Raw genomic sequence first — 16044 nt, 5'->3', positions numbered from 1 at the left:
ACCTCACCTGTAAAATGGAGGTGAAGAGCGGGAGCCCCACGTGGGACAGGGACTGTGTCCAACCTGATCGCCTTGTATCTACTCCAGCGCTTAGAACAGTGCTGGACACATAGTAAGGGCTTAAATGCCCTATTATCATCATTATCATTGTAATTATCGTCGTCATTATTACTACTCCGTGGTGTATCCAGAACAGGAAGTGAGCCGGTCTGAGCGTGGCCGCCGTGCGGATGATTGAGATTCGGGACCATTCGTTCACTCGTATTTACTGACCCCTTATTGAGAGCAGAGCTCTGTACTAAGCCCTTGGGAGACTGCACCATCGCAGTACAGCGACACATTCATTCATTCATTCATTCAGTAGTATTTATTGAGCGCTTACTCCGTGCAGAGCACTGTACTAAGCGCTTGGAATGTCTAAATCGGTAACAGATAGAGACGGTCCCTGCCCTTTGACGGGCTCACGGTCTCATCGGGATGACGTTCCCTGCCCACAACGAGCTTACGGTCCTCTGAGCCAACCCAGGTGGCCGCAGGAAGAGGTTCCGTGGGGGAAAGGTGGGTCATCTGTGCCATCTTCTGCAGCGTGGCTCGGTGGAAAGAGCCCGGGCTTCGGAGTCAGAGGTCATGAGTTCGACTCCCGGCTCTGCCGCTTGTCAGCTGAGGGACCGTGGGCGAGTCACTTCACCTCTCTGTGCCTCAGTTACCTCATCTGTGAAATGGCGATTAACTGTGAGCCTCGCGTGGGACGACCGGATTCCCCCGCGTCTACCCCGGCGCTTACAACGGTGCTCTGCACATAGTAAGCGCTTAACAAATACCAACATTATTCTGATTTTTTTCCTACAGTATCTGTGAAGTTCTGATTAGGTGCCAAGCCCCGGGCTAAGTGCTGGGTTAGATACAGGCCGGTCGGATTCAGCGCAATCCACGTCCCACGTGAGACTCACAGTCTCAATTCCCATTTTCCCGATGAGGTTACTGAAGCACGGAGAAGTGAAGTGAAGGCCCCACAGCAGACGAGTGGAGGAGGAAGGATTAGGATCCACGTACTTGTGATTCTGAAGCCCGGTCTCTATCCACTAGGCCCTGCTGCTTAAAAATCCTCATTTCTCTTTCCGCTGGGGGGAAACCGACATCGGCGGGGCTTTCCCAGGGGAAGCCACGGCTCTGCTTCCCAGTATCTTCCTAAGAGATTCGTGTGGAGGTGAGTCAGCAGTTAGAAGATAAAGAGAGAAATCTCTCATCACAGTGAAGGTTTTCCTGCCTCGCCCGAGCGGGTTGGAATATTGAATGTATGGAGAAGTGAAAGGACCAGCTCAGCTTCTCACGGGCTGAAATCGACCCGATCCTGATAAGTCAAGAGTTAAGTCATCGGTGGGAATTCCAAGTCGATTAAAAAAATCGACCCCCGTGGTGCCTGTGGGTTAAATATAATTTCCCTGGATCCGGGGCGCGCTTCACCGCCGCAGCTGCCCTCCTTGACGGTCGGGCTGACCCTCGCACCGCAGGGCTCCCCCGATCTGGGGACGGCCGTGTCCGTCATTTTCTTTTTAACGATATTGCTCGCGTGCCTACTGTGTGTCGAACACTGTTCTAAACCCTGAGGTAGATAGGAGTTGTTCAGGTTGGACGCAGTCCCAGTTCCTCATGGGTCTCACGGTCCAAGGAGAAGAGAGAACAGGTATCCCCATTTTACGCTTGAGGAAACGCGACGGAGACAAGTCAAGTGACTTTTCCAAGGTCTCACAACAAACAATTGGCTGATCCTGGATTAGCACTCAAGTCCCCTGACTCTCGGGCCCGGGGTCTATCCACAAGGCCACGCCGCCTGGCTGCCTAGGCTGTGCACACAGTCCCGTCTTATGCCGTCGAGTCGTTTCCGACCCGTAGCATCCCTCTGCAGTCGTTCGGGTAGTGGGATCCAGTGGGTTTTCTTGGGAAAAATCGGGAAGTGGTTTACCTCCTTCCGCGCCGTCCACTCGAGTCCCCGCCCTCCACTCTCCCGTGCCGCTGCCGCCCGGCACCGGTGAGTTTTGACTCGTAGCGGACGGCCTTCCGCTCGCTAGCCACTGGCCAAGCTCGGAATGGAACGGGTAGGCCTCCGCTTGACTCTCCCTCTCGTAACCGAGGCTGGCGGAGGACTGGAAACTCTCCAGATGCGACCCTGAGAGGGGCTGCGCACAGTAAGCGCCGACTGACCCAAGTAAGAGAGCACGGTCCAGAACCACAGCGCCTCAAATTCTTGATTCTGTTTATTTGCTCTTGTTTTAATGAGATGTACATCACCTTGATTCTATTTATTGCTATTGTTTTTGTCTGTCTCCCCCGATTAGACTGTAAACCTGTCAGTGGGCAGGGACTGTCTCTGTCTGTTGCCGACTTGTCCTTTCCAAGCGCTTACTACCGTGCTCTCCACATAGTAAGCACTCAATAAATACTATTGAATGAATGAATCAATCAATCAATCACTCAATCACTGGTATTTATCGAGCGCTCCGTGTGTTCGGAGCACACGAGCTACAGTACGATAGCCTGGGCAGACACAAGCCCAGCCCGCGACGTTCAGATCATGGTTCCCCATTCCTCAAGAAACTCCTCCGGTGGTCACCCATCGACCTCCGGGTCAGTCAAAAACCCCTCACCATCACCTTGCCCCTTCCTCCGTCACCTTGCAACTCTCCTCTTCACTCCTCCACTTCAGTCCTCTAGTGCCAACCTTCCCACCGTCCCTGCGTCTCGTCTATCTCGCCGCCGACCCGTCGCCCAGAGGAGTGTGGACGTGGTCGTGAATCCCTGGAAGAGTTGAGTTGGAGAGAAGTTTGGTGAGGGAAAGGATCGGGGAGAGATTTGGGTAGCCAACGAAATGGGGGTGGGGGGGGGGGCAGTTTTAAGGAAAGAAGGCGTGGTGAGATCAGGGCCTGAAACACTAGGGGAGTGCCGTCCGCGGAGGATGGAGCCTTTTTAGCCTACGAATCGTCCGAAATGACAGACCAATTAATCCCGAAAGGATTTAGGAAAGGGGAGGAAGCAGCTTATTCTTTGAAATCCCCACTGAAGGTGAACTCGGAGAATCGACACCTAGGAGAGGCCGAGAAAAGGGTCATTCTGTTTGCTTACTGGGCGCGGTGCGTACAGCATTAGACACTGGGCTCCAACTCTGTGCCCAACGCTCAACTCTCCGCCGGTTGCGTGTACAGTGACGAATTGCCCATCTACTGGGTTTGGTGGACTCTGCGGTCATTCATTCATTCAGGCGTATTTACTGAGCTCTTACTGTGTGCAGAGCCCCGTACAAAGCGCTTGGGAGAGGACAGTTCAACACGAAAGAGATCCGGTCCCTGCCCATAACGAGCTCACAGTCTTGAGGAGTTCTAAGATGCGTTATGTGGCCTTGCGGTAGTTCACGCAGTTCAAAGGCTTTATAGTTGTTGTTACATTTCAGTGGATCCCCAGTTTTCTCTCGCCATCTCTGTCCTCTTCCCGCACCCAAGTGGCAGCTGATGGCGGAAAGGAACCGAATAATAATAATATTTATGGTACTTGTTAAGCGCTGACTCTGTGCTGCTCTAAGCGCCGGGATAGATGGAAGCTAATCGTGTCGGACGCGGCCCCTGTCCCACACGGGACTCACACTCTTAATCCCCTCAGTACCAGTACCATCGAATGGTTCGTTTTGAAGGCTCCAAGTTGTCCCACGCTGCTGTGAGCTGCCGAAATTGACAGTCGGGATAAAATCTTTTATTGCAATATCATCGTGGACTCTCCCTAGTAATCCTGGTATTTATTGAGCATCTACAGATGAGGTAACTTTGGCTCGCATACGGGCGGTGACTCGGCCAAGGTCACCCAGCGGGCATGTAGCGACTACGAGATCAGAACCCCGGTCCTTCTCACTCCCAGTCCCGTGCTCTATCCACGAAGCCGCGCTGCCTCTCTAGAATAATAGTGGTAATAATAGCGATGGTATTTGTTAAGAGCTTACTCGGTGCCGAACGCTGTTTCCACGTGGGGCTCCCAGTCTTCACCCCCATTTTACAGATGAGGCAACTGAGGCACAGAGAAGCAAAGTGACTGGCCCAAAGTCACACAGCTAAGTGGCAGAGAGAACCCGCGACCTCTGACTCCCAAGCCCGAGCTCTTTCCACTGGGCCGCACGGCTTCTCCAAAGAAGTATAGATACTTGGTTGTGCTTTTGTACGCCTGGACTGGAGAAGTTTACGGAGCGTGTATGATGTTGGCTGGTAACTGTCTGGTCACTTGTCCGTTCCTAAGAGGTAAAGTGACATGCTCTGTCCGTATTTTATTACGCAGTACGTGTTTACTCCGTACCATCGAGTGGTTCATTTTGAAGTCTTCGAGTCGTCCCCCGCCGCTGTGAGCCCCTGAAATGGACAGTCGGGATAAAATCTTTTATTGCGATATCATTATCGACTCTCCCTAGTAATCCCGGAGAAGCAGCGTGGCTCAGTGGAGAGAGCACGGGTTTTGGAGTCAGAGGTCATGGGTTCGAATCCCGGCCCTGTGACTGTGGGCAAGCCACTTCACTTCTCTGCGCCTCAGTTACCTCATCTGTAAAATGGGGATTAAGACTCTGAACCCCACGTGGGACAACCTGATGACCCTGTGTCTACCCCAGCGCTTAGAACAGTGCTCTGCACGTAGTAAGCGCTTAACAAATGCCAACGTTATTATTGAGCTTCTGCTGAGAGTGGTGCACTCTACCGAGGAGAAATTCTCGGCTCTCCAGGAGCTTTCTCCCTCTAGACCTGGGAGCTCGTTGCGAGCAGGGAACGTGTCTACCAACGCTGTTGCATTGCCTTCTCCCCAGTCGCTTAGTACAGCGCCCTGCACTCTAGACTATACGCTCCCTTTTAGACTGTAAGCTTGTCGTGGGCAAGAAATGTGTCTGTCATAGTTCTCGATTGTCCTCTCCCAAGCGCTTAGAACGGTGCTCGGCACACCCTGAGCGCTCGGTGAGTGCGATCGACTGACAGACTGCCCGTAGTGAGCGCTCAATAAATACCACTCATCGATTTTTTTCCCGTCTAATGAGAAGAGCCGTGCCCCGAGCCGGTCATCCTTCCAAACCTTGCGGCGAATGAGGTCGTGCCAATTCGTAGTTTCCGCTCAGCGTTTTGTACTTGGAGAGGGAGAGGCCGACCTGGTCATTAATCTAACGCCCTGAAGAATGAATTCGCTTGACACTTCCGAAATCAGTGGGATGGGGAACCCGCGGAAGTGGAAGGAAACAAATTCAGGATCCTGTCGGCCATCTGCTCAGGGGCGGCAGGGATCCATCCATTCACCTTTTTTATTTTGGTTTATTTGTTTATCACTCACTGTGCGCCAGGCACCCTTCGAAGCGCGGAGGCAGACACCAACGAATCGGGTTAGACGCACTTCCTGCCCCGCGAGGGGGCCTCACTGTCTTAATCCCCGTTTTATAGATAAGGTGACCTGAGTAAGTGACTTGCCCAGGGTCACACAGCAGCATTCAAACACAGGTCCTTCTGCCTCCCAGATCCAGGCTCCATCCATTAGGCCATACTGGTTCTTTAAGTTCTTCCTCCCGAATTCTTAGGACAGGGCTCCGTACACAGCAAGCCCCTTATTCGATACCGCTGATGATCATCGCGTGCTGCTGAAGTCATAAAGTTGATGTAAAAGATGATGGGGAGGAATATCTATGAGAAGACTAATTCCCCCAAGTGTCTGAGAAAGAAAAGTAAATTCTCTGGGGAGCGTATATTTGCTTTTCTGATGTTTCGCAAGTAGAGCGTTTTTGTCCTGTAAACTCTCAGGCGCGGTTTTTATTTGAAGACCGCTATTTACTGTATGGTAGGATTTGGTGAGAAGATGGAAAAGGAAAGACACCCAACAAGGCAGAATTAGTTAATATTAAAAACGTGACTGGCCATTTTCAGTTTCCCGGGAACGGCTAGCAAGCAGTTTTCGTAGAAGAGAGAGCTCTAAGTTCGTTTTCTAACTTAAGGACAATTCCACCCTGCTAGATTTGTTTGTGGATCAGGTAACACTGCTTTTTGGTTTTCCTGTCACTCCCTTTACATTCTACATGAATCACTCGCGTCAAAATATTGATGGAAAAACAAACACCTAATGGAAAGAAAAAGTGCATTTTCCTTCAAGCAGATAAGAAATGGACTTTTTCTGCCACATGCTTTCAGCCTGTGTTTCAGAAGTAAAATCTATCTCATTGGAATTTGAAAAATATTTCTCGAGCGACGATCTCGAGTTTCTATTTCGGCTTCACCGAAGTCAAAATGGGCCCCCTTATTCTCCCAGAAATCACAGAGCACAAATAACTTGCTGTCTCATCCGTTGAACCGATTCGGCGAGGAGACGTCCCTTCAACAACTGTATGAAACTGAAGAAGTTGAACTTGAGAGTAAAATAAGCTGATTTCCTGTTGGATCACCCTTTTTACTTTACCTTGGTAACTTTGGCACCTCTTAAATTTTTAATAGCTGGAAAGATGTTTGAACATTATTCCAGAGACTTGTTTTTTTCCATTTGAGCTCTCAGGATTTGAAAGAACTGCCCACGCTTTCTGCCTATTTTTTTTTTTTCTCGAAAGCTCCCTAAGCTCGTGGGCTGAGGAAAGCTTAAGTAGAAATGGGCGAGGATTTCCTTCTCCCTCCCAAAAAGCAAATGGCTGCTCATTTTCTTTCAGTCTGCCTTCGTTCTCTTTCACCTTCGTTTCCCACCCTCCCCCTTGACAACAACTGTGGTATCGGTTAAGCGCTTAAGATGTGCCGGCTATCGTCTGGGGTCGAGAGAGGATCGTCAGGTCCCACGTGGGGCTCAACTAATATCGAACCCCCGTTTTGCGCGTGAGGGGACTGCGGCATAGAGACTTTAAGTGACTTACCCGAGGTCACACGGCAGGCACGTGTCGGAGCCGGGATTAGAACCCAGAGCCTCTGACTCCCAGGCCCGTGCCCTCTTCCTTTCCATCCCCGTTTCTTTGTAGCGGCACAGTCTTACTCGACACTCTCAGCTCTCTCTCCGCTATTTCTCTGCCCATCTTCAAAACCCAACTAAAATCGGATATCCTCCGAGAGGCCTTCTCCCAGTTAGCCCGCACTGAGTAATAATAACAATACGCATAATAATAATGCTATCTGTTCCTTTATTCATTCAAGCGTAGTTATTGAGCGCTTTCTGCTAAGAGCTGTTATCCGTTAAGGGCTCACCATGTGCCAAGCACCGTTCTAAGCGCTGCGGTGGATGCACCGTAATCAGGTTGGTCCCCTCCCACTTGGGGCTCGCAGTCTCAATCACCATTTTACAGATGAGGTCACTGAGGCCCAGAGAAGTGAAGTGACTCGCCCAAGGTCACCTAGCAGACAAGTGCAGAAGCTGGGACAAGGTCACAGGCCTCGTGGCTCCCAGTCCCGTCCTCTTTCCGCTGCTTCCAAGTGAACTACGGACTCTGGATCGAATCTCCACCCAGCAGATTAAATCACATCATTTCTCCGTCTCCGGGCGGTGAGTGATTTGGGGTTGGGGGTGGAAGGTTTTGTTCTTTTCCTCGGAGGGGCCGACAGACCACGAGCTGTGGCTCACGTGAGACTCTTCGCCGGAAAATGAAGAATCCTCCTGACGTAGATTGGATTTTTTTTTTTTTTTAAGGGGAGATCTCAAACCATATTTCTTTGCCAAACTGACAGTGGTTTAACAGCGGATTGAGCCTGCCCTCAAGGCATGTTGGAATAGGTCCTCTGACTGCCGAATACAGTTGTAGCTTTTTCATTAAAAGCCACAATTAAATCCAGGTCCGTTTTCCAATTGCGCCTCAAACTTCCGCGTCCGTATGATTTATGCTTTCGGCAGAGCCTCTCGAGAAAGGAACAGGACGTCTCTCGCCAGTGAGTTGAATTGTTTCCACCTGGAAGATAAACCGAGGAGCGAGAGCGAGAGACAGAGAGACGTACCGAAGCTGCACCCGGGGATGAGGTGCCTGGGAGAATTCCGATCATTTTAGGTCACGAAGCTTCAAGAAAATGGAACCCGTAGCATTTCGAAGGAGAGGAAAAGCAGCCACGTGGCGTGGTCGGCGTGCCTGATCTCCGCGGAAGATGGAAATTGCTTTGAAACCATCACTTCACTAAGTAGGCCCTTAAATGGCATTGTTATGCGGTAATTCATATTTACATATTTGTAATCAGGCATAATTGCTGACAATGCCTGTCATTTCCCCGCCGACTAAAGACGGTCCGTTTCCGTTGGTGCCCTACTTATTCCGGGAGTTTCCGTGGAACTGTAGGGATTTAGACGGGGACGTGATGAGAAGCGGCCTGGCTCGGTGGAAGGAGCGCGGGCTTGGGAGTCCGAGGTCACGGGTTCTAATCCTGGCGCTGCCACTTGTCAGCTGTGTGACTGTGGACAAGGCGCTTCACTTCTCTCTGCCTCAGTTGCCTCATCTGTCAAATGGGGATTAACTGTAAGCCTCACGTGGGACAACCCGATTACCCTGCATCTACCCCAGCGCTTAGAACGGTGCTCTGCACAAAGTAAGCGCTCAGCAAATACCAACATTATTATTATGTAAGCGACTTGTCCGATCTGCTTATGTCGTTTCTACCCCAGTGTTTAGTATAGCAGGGAGGCGGCATAGCCCGGGCTCGGGAGTCAGGGGTCATGGGTTCTAATCTCGGCTCCGCCACCTGTCTGCCCTGTGCCCTTGGGCGAGCCATTTGAAATCTCTGTGCCTCAGTTACCTCGTCTGTAAAAATGGGGATGAAGACTGTGAGCCCCACGTGGGACAGCATCATTACCTTGTATCTACCCCAGCGCTTAGAGCAGTGCTTGGCACGTGGTAAGCACTTAACAACCACCGTCATAATCAGTATTAGTACGGCACAGTGGGCTAGTGGATAGAGCGTGGGCCCCGGATTCGGAGGACCAGGGTTTTAAACCCAGCTCCACCTCCTGTCTGCTTTGTGACCTTGGGCGAGTCGCTTCCCTTCTCTGTCCCTCATTTCCCTTATCTGGAAAATAGGGAATAAGGTTCTGAGCCCCATTTGGGGCATCGCCTGTGTCCAAACTGATTAGCTCGAATCTACAGTAGTGCTTAGAACAGTGCCAGGCCACATAGTAAGCACTTAACACACATACCACGGTAATTATTATCCTTATCGTTGTTGTCCGTCTTCTTATTCTTGTCATTTGTCGCATTAAGAAATAACCAAATGAAAAGATTCAGCAGATTATCGCGATTTTCATCAAGAATGCCGTTTATGCCCAGGGTAATTGAGTCAGTCTATCAGTACTATGGACTGGGTGACTTTGGAGCAGTTGGAAGTGTGCAACCCAAGCAAGACAAGCATCCCTCACCCAAAAGGGACTTAGGGTGTAATGAGGGAGAGAGACAGATACGAATGATCTATGAATAGGGTGTGTTTGAGATTGCGTCGGGAAGTAGTTTAGGTACATCGAGGCCAAATTGCCCGATGATTAATTAAAGCTCCAAATTGAAAACCACCCAAAATATTTATAAATGTCACCAGGGCCCGAGGGGCAGAGACAGACATTTTGGGGATTGTATGGTTAGCAAACCAGCCAGCTTCTCGCGTGATGTAGGTGGAATCCATGACATTTTGGGTCCCCATTCCCTACCACACCCGTTCTTACCCCGACCGCCAACGGGAGGAGAAAGGGCGGCCCGTTCTGACGGAAGCGGGGCGGATTCAGAGCTCGGAAATCGCCCCTTTTTTTTTTTATTAGGGTATTTGTTAAACGCTTATTATGTTCTTGGCACTGTACTAGGCCCTGGAGTAGATAAAAGCTTGTCAGATGGGACACATTCCCTGACCCATTTGGGCTTACCTTATTTTACGGATGAGGTAACCGAGGCCCAGAGCAGTTAAGTAACTTGACGGAGGTCACACAGCCAGACAAGTGGTGGAACGGGGCTTCTGACTACCAGGCCCGAGCTCGATTCTCTAGGCCACGCTGCTTCTCTGCTCCACTCATTTCCATCCCACGTGGGGCTCACAGTCTAATTAGGAGGGAGAACAGGGACCGAATCCCCATTTAACAGATGAGGAAACTGAGGCACAGAGACGTTAATGACTTGCCCAAGATCGCACAGCAGATAAAGGTCGGAGTCAGGATTAGAACGCCTCGGGGCCCGTGCTCTTTCTGCTAGGCTACCCTGCTTCCCGTGACTTGGGAGGCTGAGCCGTTAATAATACTAATAAGGTTGGTCTTTGCTAAGCGCTGACTGTGGGCAGAGCACTGTTCTAACAGCTGGGGTAGATACAGGGTCATCAGGTTATCCCACGTGAGGCTCACAGTTAATCCCCTTTTACAGATGAGGGAACTGAGGCACGGAGAAGTGAAGCGACTCGCCCACGGTCACACAGCTGACAAGCGGCAGAGCCGGGGTTCGAACCCGTTGCCCTCTGATTGCCAAGCGCGGGCTTTTTCCACTGAGCCACGCTGTTAATCACGGAAGGCCTTTGGAGAAGCAACATGGTGTAGTGGATGGAGCACGGGCCCGGGACTCAGATGGTCTTGGGCTCTAATCCCACCTCCCCCACTTGTCTACTTAGTGACCACGGGCGAGTCACTTCACTTCTCTGCGCCTCGGCTAGCTCATCTTTAAAATGCGGCTTGAGACTGGGAGCCCCACGTGAGACAGGTACTGTGTCCGACCCTATTTACTCGTGTCCACCCCAGTGCTTAGTACAGTGCCTGGCACACAGTAAGTGCTTCACAAATACCACAAACCTTACTATCGTTATGATTTTGGAAGGACTTGGCTTTGAGGAGGGGAGAGGTATGATTTGGAGAGGGAGGAGGTTCCAAGAGGGGGAGACAGTCTGAGCCAGGGGATGGAGGTGGGGAAATTGAGAGATCCAGTAAATGTGAACTCGAGGGGTACCTGGAAATAGCAGGTGAAGAGAGCAGATGTGTCAGGAGGCTTGAATCCGCATTAAGAAGTCACTTTTCCTCCCCAAACCGTCACCTCAAAGACCCTCCATCCCAACCGCCCTCGTCTCACTTCCTCCCTCACGCCAATCCAGAAAATCGGGGATCATTTCTACCCCGATTTTCATCTGATTCGATCTCTTGGTTAAATCGACTGGTTTGTTAGCCCCTGAGAAACACCACAGGGTATCATCGTCAGGCAGCCAGGTTCTCGGGGATGCTAAAGATCCGCAGAACCGTCAGGATTTATGTGGATTTTCAGATAGAACATTGCTCAGATGATTTTATTACTTCTCCGTTCCCCCCTCAGAGGACCGCTACCTTCAAAAAGAAACGCATCTCGGAGAAGAGAGCCAGGTGCATTGAAAAATCTTGGGCTCTCTCCGCCCAAGGCCTGGCTGGTATTAAAAAGCAAATCTGTTCCGTTTAACACTTTCTCCTTGCGCTATGAAAATGTGACAGTCGCAGGAAGAAGCCATTGGGATTGAATAATGGTTGTAAATTCCAGATCTGTGCTCTTTGCGCGCGTAAGATGGTTTCCCGATAGCGTGGTTTGAACTTGTAATTTGTCACTGATGAATATGTGTTCGACGGAGATAGCGCTTTAATCCCCACGAAAGCCGAGAAGAGGTGAGTCGGTTGTTCTCCGAACAGTCGTGTGCGACTCGCCTTTTGCATGTTGATCAACTCAGTCTCTTAACATATCATTTAGTGGCTGGAACTGGTTTATAAGAAAGAAAAAACACATCTCTATCACATCAGGAGTTCACTCTTAGGGTAGCGTTTGGCTTATCAGGGACCACCTTGAAGGGATTTCAACATTTTGGGGATGTTAAACAGGCTGAAGGTAGATGTTATGAATTGAGGATGATCAGCCAAATAACGGTTCAACCTTTAATGATAAGACTAGTACGTAAGCTCCTCCCGTAGAGTGTAAATTCATCCTCTAGACTAACCTCATCCACTAGACGATAAGAAGCAGCACCGAGAAGCGGCCTGCCTGGTGGATAGAGCCCGGGCCTGGGAGTCGGAAGGTCTTGGGTCCTCTGCCACTTACATTCATTCATTCATTCGCTAGTATTTATTGAGCGCTTACTATGTGCAGAGCACTGTACTGAGCGCTTGGAATGGACAGATCGGTAACAGATACAGTCCCTGCCGTTTGACGGGCTCACGGTCTGATCGGGGGAGACGGACGGACAAGAACAGTGGCAATAAATAGAATCAAGGGGAAGAACATCTCATTAAAACAATCGCAAAGACCTTGACCATGTCACTTCACTCCTCTGTGCCTCGGTGACCTCATCTACAGAATGGAGATTTACACTGTGAGCCCAGTATGAGTCAGGGATTGTGTCCGACCCGATGTGCCTGTGACTATCCCAGCGCTTAGTACGGTGCTTGGCACGTAGTACGTGCTTAACAAATACCAGTGTTATCATTATTATTAGACTTAGCTCGCCCTCTAGACTGAAAGCTCGATGTGGTCAGGGAACGTGTCTACCCACTCTGTTATAGTGCACTCTCCCAAGCGTTTAGTACAGTGCTCTGCCCACAGAGCTCAACAGATACCGTTGACTGACTCGCTTTGAGCAGAAGCAAAATGCTTTGTGGGAGATATCCTTGACCTTTTCGTAAAACAAATCCACAAGTTCCAATTAACTGTGAAATACCAAATGGCTGGAGACCAGCGGCGTTTGCTTTTTTCACGGCATTTGTTATGAATAATAATTAATTACCCTCTGCCAGCCGCTGAACTAAGCACTGGGTTGGATGCAAGCCAATTCGGACCCGGCCCCGCGTGGGGCTCACAGTCTAAGTAGGAGGTAGAATGGGCATCGAATCCCCATTTTACAGTTGAGGAAACTGAGGCCCAGAGAAGTAAATCGACTTGCAGGAGGTCTCGCAGCAGACGAGCTGCAGAGCCGGGACTACCTTGATTCTATTTATTTGCTATTGCTTTAATGAGATGTTCTTCCCCTCAGTTCTGTTTACTGCCATTGTTCTTGTCTGTCCGTCTCCCCCGATTAGACCGTAAGCCCGTCACAGGGCGGGGATTGTCTCTATGTGGTCCCGATTTGTCCATTCCAAGCTCTTAGCACAGTGCTCTGCACATAGTAAGCGCTCAATAAATACTATTGAATGAATAGAACCCGGGTCCTCTGACTCCCAGGCCCGTACTCTTTCCGCTACGTCACGCTGGCTCGAGGACTCGGAGAGACGCAGTTCAGTGTGGCTACTTGGATTCCTCAGTTCTCAGCAGATTTATTCATTCATTCATTCAGTCGTATTTATTGAGCGCTTACTAGGTGCAGAGCACTGTACTAAGCGCTTGGAATGGACAGATCGGCAACAGATACAGTCCCTGCCTTTTGACGGGCTCACAGTCTAATCGGGGGAGACGGGCAGACGAGAACGATGGCAATAAATAGGCAAGGGGAAGAACATCTCATAAAAACGATGGCAAATAAATGGAATCAGGGTGATGTTCATCTCATTAAACAAAATAAATAGGGTGATGAAGATATAGACAGTCGCGCGGACGAGTACGGTGCCGAGGGGGTGAGACGGGACAGGGGGAGGAGCAGAGGGAAAGGGGGGAGAAGAGGGTTTAGCTGCGGAGAGGTGAAGGGGGGGGTAGAGGGAGCAGAGGGAAAAAGGCGGGGAGCTCAGTCTGGGAAGGCCTCTTGGAGGAGGTGAGCTTTAAGTAGGGATTTGAAGAGGGGAAGAGAATTAGATGGGCACCAGGTGGAGTTAACTCCCCAAGTCTTAGCGTCTGGACTCAGTCATTTACTGATAGTGTCTCATTGAGGAAGAGGAGATAAAGGAGCTATCAAAATTCACCTCACCGACGGGCAGGGAGTTACTCATGGGCGGGTAGAATCCGGGTGATTCTACCAGTCTCCTTCCCTTCCTTGGGACCAGACTGTAGCGAGAACTCCAGCGATTGGCGTATTTTCCGCCTCTCACTTGAGACCACGTTAACCGAGACCTCGGAAGCTTAATAATAATAATAATAATAATAATAATAATGTTGGTACTTGTTAGCGATCTGTCTCCGTCCTCCCCCCGGTAGGTTAAGGAATGGATCTTTCCCAGTCACCTAACACGGCACCCTGTTTACCGTAGGCACTCAGTAAATACTATTGATGTTCAAGGACTAGATGCTGTTTGAAGCGGCATTGAAACTGAGATGCGTCTCCCTAGAGAAAACACACATTTCCTTTTCTGATTTTGCAAAGGATAACCCTGATTCAGATGACTCGCGCAAGTGGTTTCTGTCGCGATGCCAGTCATAGTTGTCTGTTAAAACAGATGCCTTCCTTTGTGAAGAAGAGAGCGGGAGAGACGCCACTTTAGGCCTCGGGATTTAAGCCCAACTCCCTCCTGGGTTCTTGAGCACTCCGGGGTCGCTTTTGCCGCCACCGTAGCAGCTTGGCCTAGTGGATGGAACACGGGCCCGGGAGTCCGGGGGACCTGGGTTCTAATCCCAGCTCCGTCACTTATCTGCTGTTAAATCTGGTGTTTGATGAGATGTTCATCCCCTTGATCCTCTTTATTGCTATTTATTGCTATTGTTCTCGTCTGTCCGTCTCCCCCGATTGTAAGCGCGACACAGGGCGGGGACTGTCTCTGTCTGTTACCCATTTGCCCATTCCAAGCGCTTAGTACAGTGCTCTGCACATAGTAAGCGCTCAATAGATACTATTGAATGAATGAATGAATAAGCCCCCTTTCCCACTGCTCCTCCCTCCTCCCTTCCCCTCCCTCAGCACTGTGCTCATTTGTCTATATTTTTATTACCCTATTTATTTTGTTAATGAGGTGTCCATCCCCTCGATTCTATTTATCGTGATTATGTTGTCTTGTTTTTGTCCGTCTCTCTCCCCCGATTAGACCGTGAGCCCGTCACTGGGCAGGGATGGTCTCTATCTGTTGCCGAACTGTACGTTCCAAGCGCTTAGTACAGCGCTCCGCACATAGTAAGCGCTCAATAAATGCTATTGAATGAATGAAGGTGGGACAGAGGCTGCGTCCGACCTAATTAATCCGTACCTGCTGCAGAATTGAGGACGGTGTTTGACGCGTAGTAAGTGCTTATCAGCTGCTACAAAAAAAGTCCCAAAACTGAGGTGGCTTCTGGAGTTTCTTTAGCGTGAGGATCTGGAAGCCCCCGGGGTGGACGAAAGGGATGGTGTGGACCAGACTGAAGGTGAGTTTGACGCAACATGATGGGCATTGCCTGGGGGTATTTCTTGCTTCTCTGAGTTTCTCTAAGCACATGGTGGCCTTTCCAGATTCACCTGTCGGTCTTCCATTTGGGAATAATGTTTTTCTGTCCTCCGTGAGGTGGTCTGCTCTTTGAGGGCATGGAAAGTGTGAGGTTTTTTGAGTATACTCTCCCAAGTGCTTTATCCAGTGCTCTTTAGGGGCTCAGTACAGTTCCACTGATGACACTGATGTTCGTTCAAGGGAGCAAGATATAAATAAGGCCCACTCTCTTTGTGGAAAACATATAAGCGTGTGCCCGAGGCATGAATGTTGCAGGAAAGTATTTTGAAATGCCCGTCAGGTGCATTTCAATGGAAAGCAATCTGCCCAAAGTGTTCACGGTTTATATTCTTTCCCGTACTTGGTGGATCAGCCACCTTCAGCCTCTGGCTCTGTGCTGGCTCCAGGCGCTTCTCCCCCTGTTCCCCACAGGCACGCCGTCTCCTCATGCCTGATGACATTCCCGGATTTCCCTTTCAGTTCCGATTCCGCTCACCCTGGGAGGATTTGGGCCCTCCAGGATGGGGGCTCCCTTTCCAGCGTGGCATGGTGGCTAGAGCCCAGGCCCGGGAGTCAGAAGGTCCTGGGTTCTAATCCCGGCTCCGCTTAATTGTCTGTTGTGGGACCTTAGGCAAGTCACTTGCCTTCTCTGGGCCTCAGTTACCTCATGTGAAATGGGCAGTGAGACTCTGAGCCCACGTGGGACAGGGACTCTGTCCAACCCGATTTGCTTGTTTCCACCCCAGTGCTTAGTATATTGCCTGGCACATAGTAAGAACTTAACAAATACCGTAATTATCATTATTATTATCC

At 50.2% G+C, this 16044-nt stretch overlaps 1 protein-coding gene and 1 non-coding gene across 2 annotated transcripts in view; one reads left to right on the top strand and one right to left on the bottom strand.

Annotated features, from left to right (window-relative positions):
• Positions 1 to 16044, top strand: part of IL1RAPL1 (interleukin 1 receptor accessory protein like 1) — a 527816-nt gene that overhangs the window by 192346 nt on the left and 319426 nt on the right. The gene's annotated exons all lie outside the window — the stretch shown is intronic.
• Positions 2040 to 2177, bottom strand: LOC114817115. Its single transcript, XR_003764966.1, has one exon. It is a non-coding gene; the product is annotated as a small nucleolar RNA SNORA7 (small nucleolar RNA).

Source organism: Ornithorhynchus anatinus, chromosome 15 (assembly GCF_004115215.2).
Source record: "Ornithorhynchus anatinus isolate Pmale09 chromosome 15, mOrnAna1.pri.v4, whole genome shotgun sequence".
NCBI classification, from domain to species: Eukaryota; Metazoa; Chordata; class Mammalia; order Monotremata; family Ornithorhynchidae; genus Ornithorhynchus; species Ornithorhynchus anatinus.
Note: the sequence above shows the minus strand (reverse complement) of the source record. Positions and strands in the feature narration are given on the sequence as shown.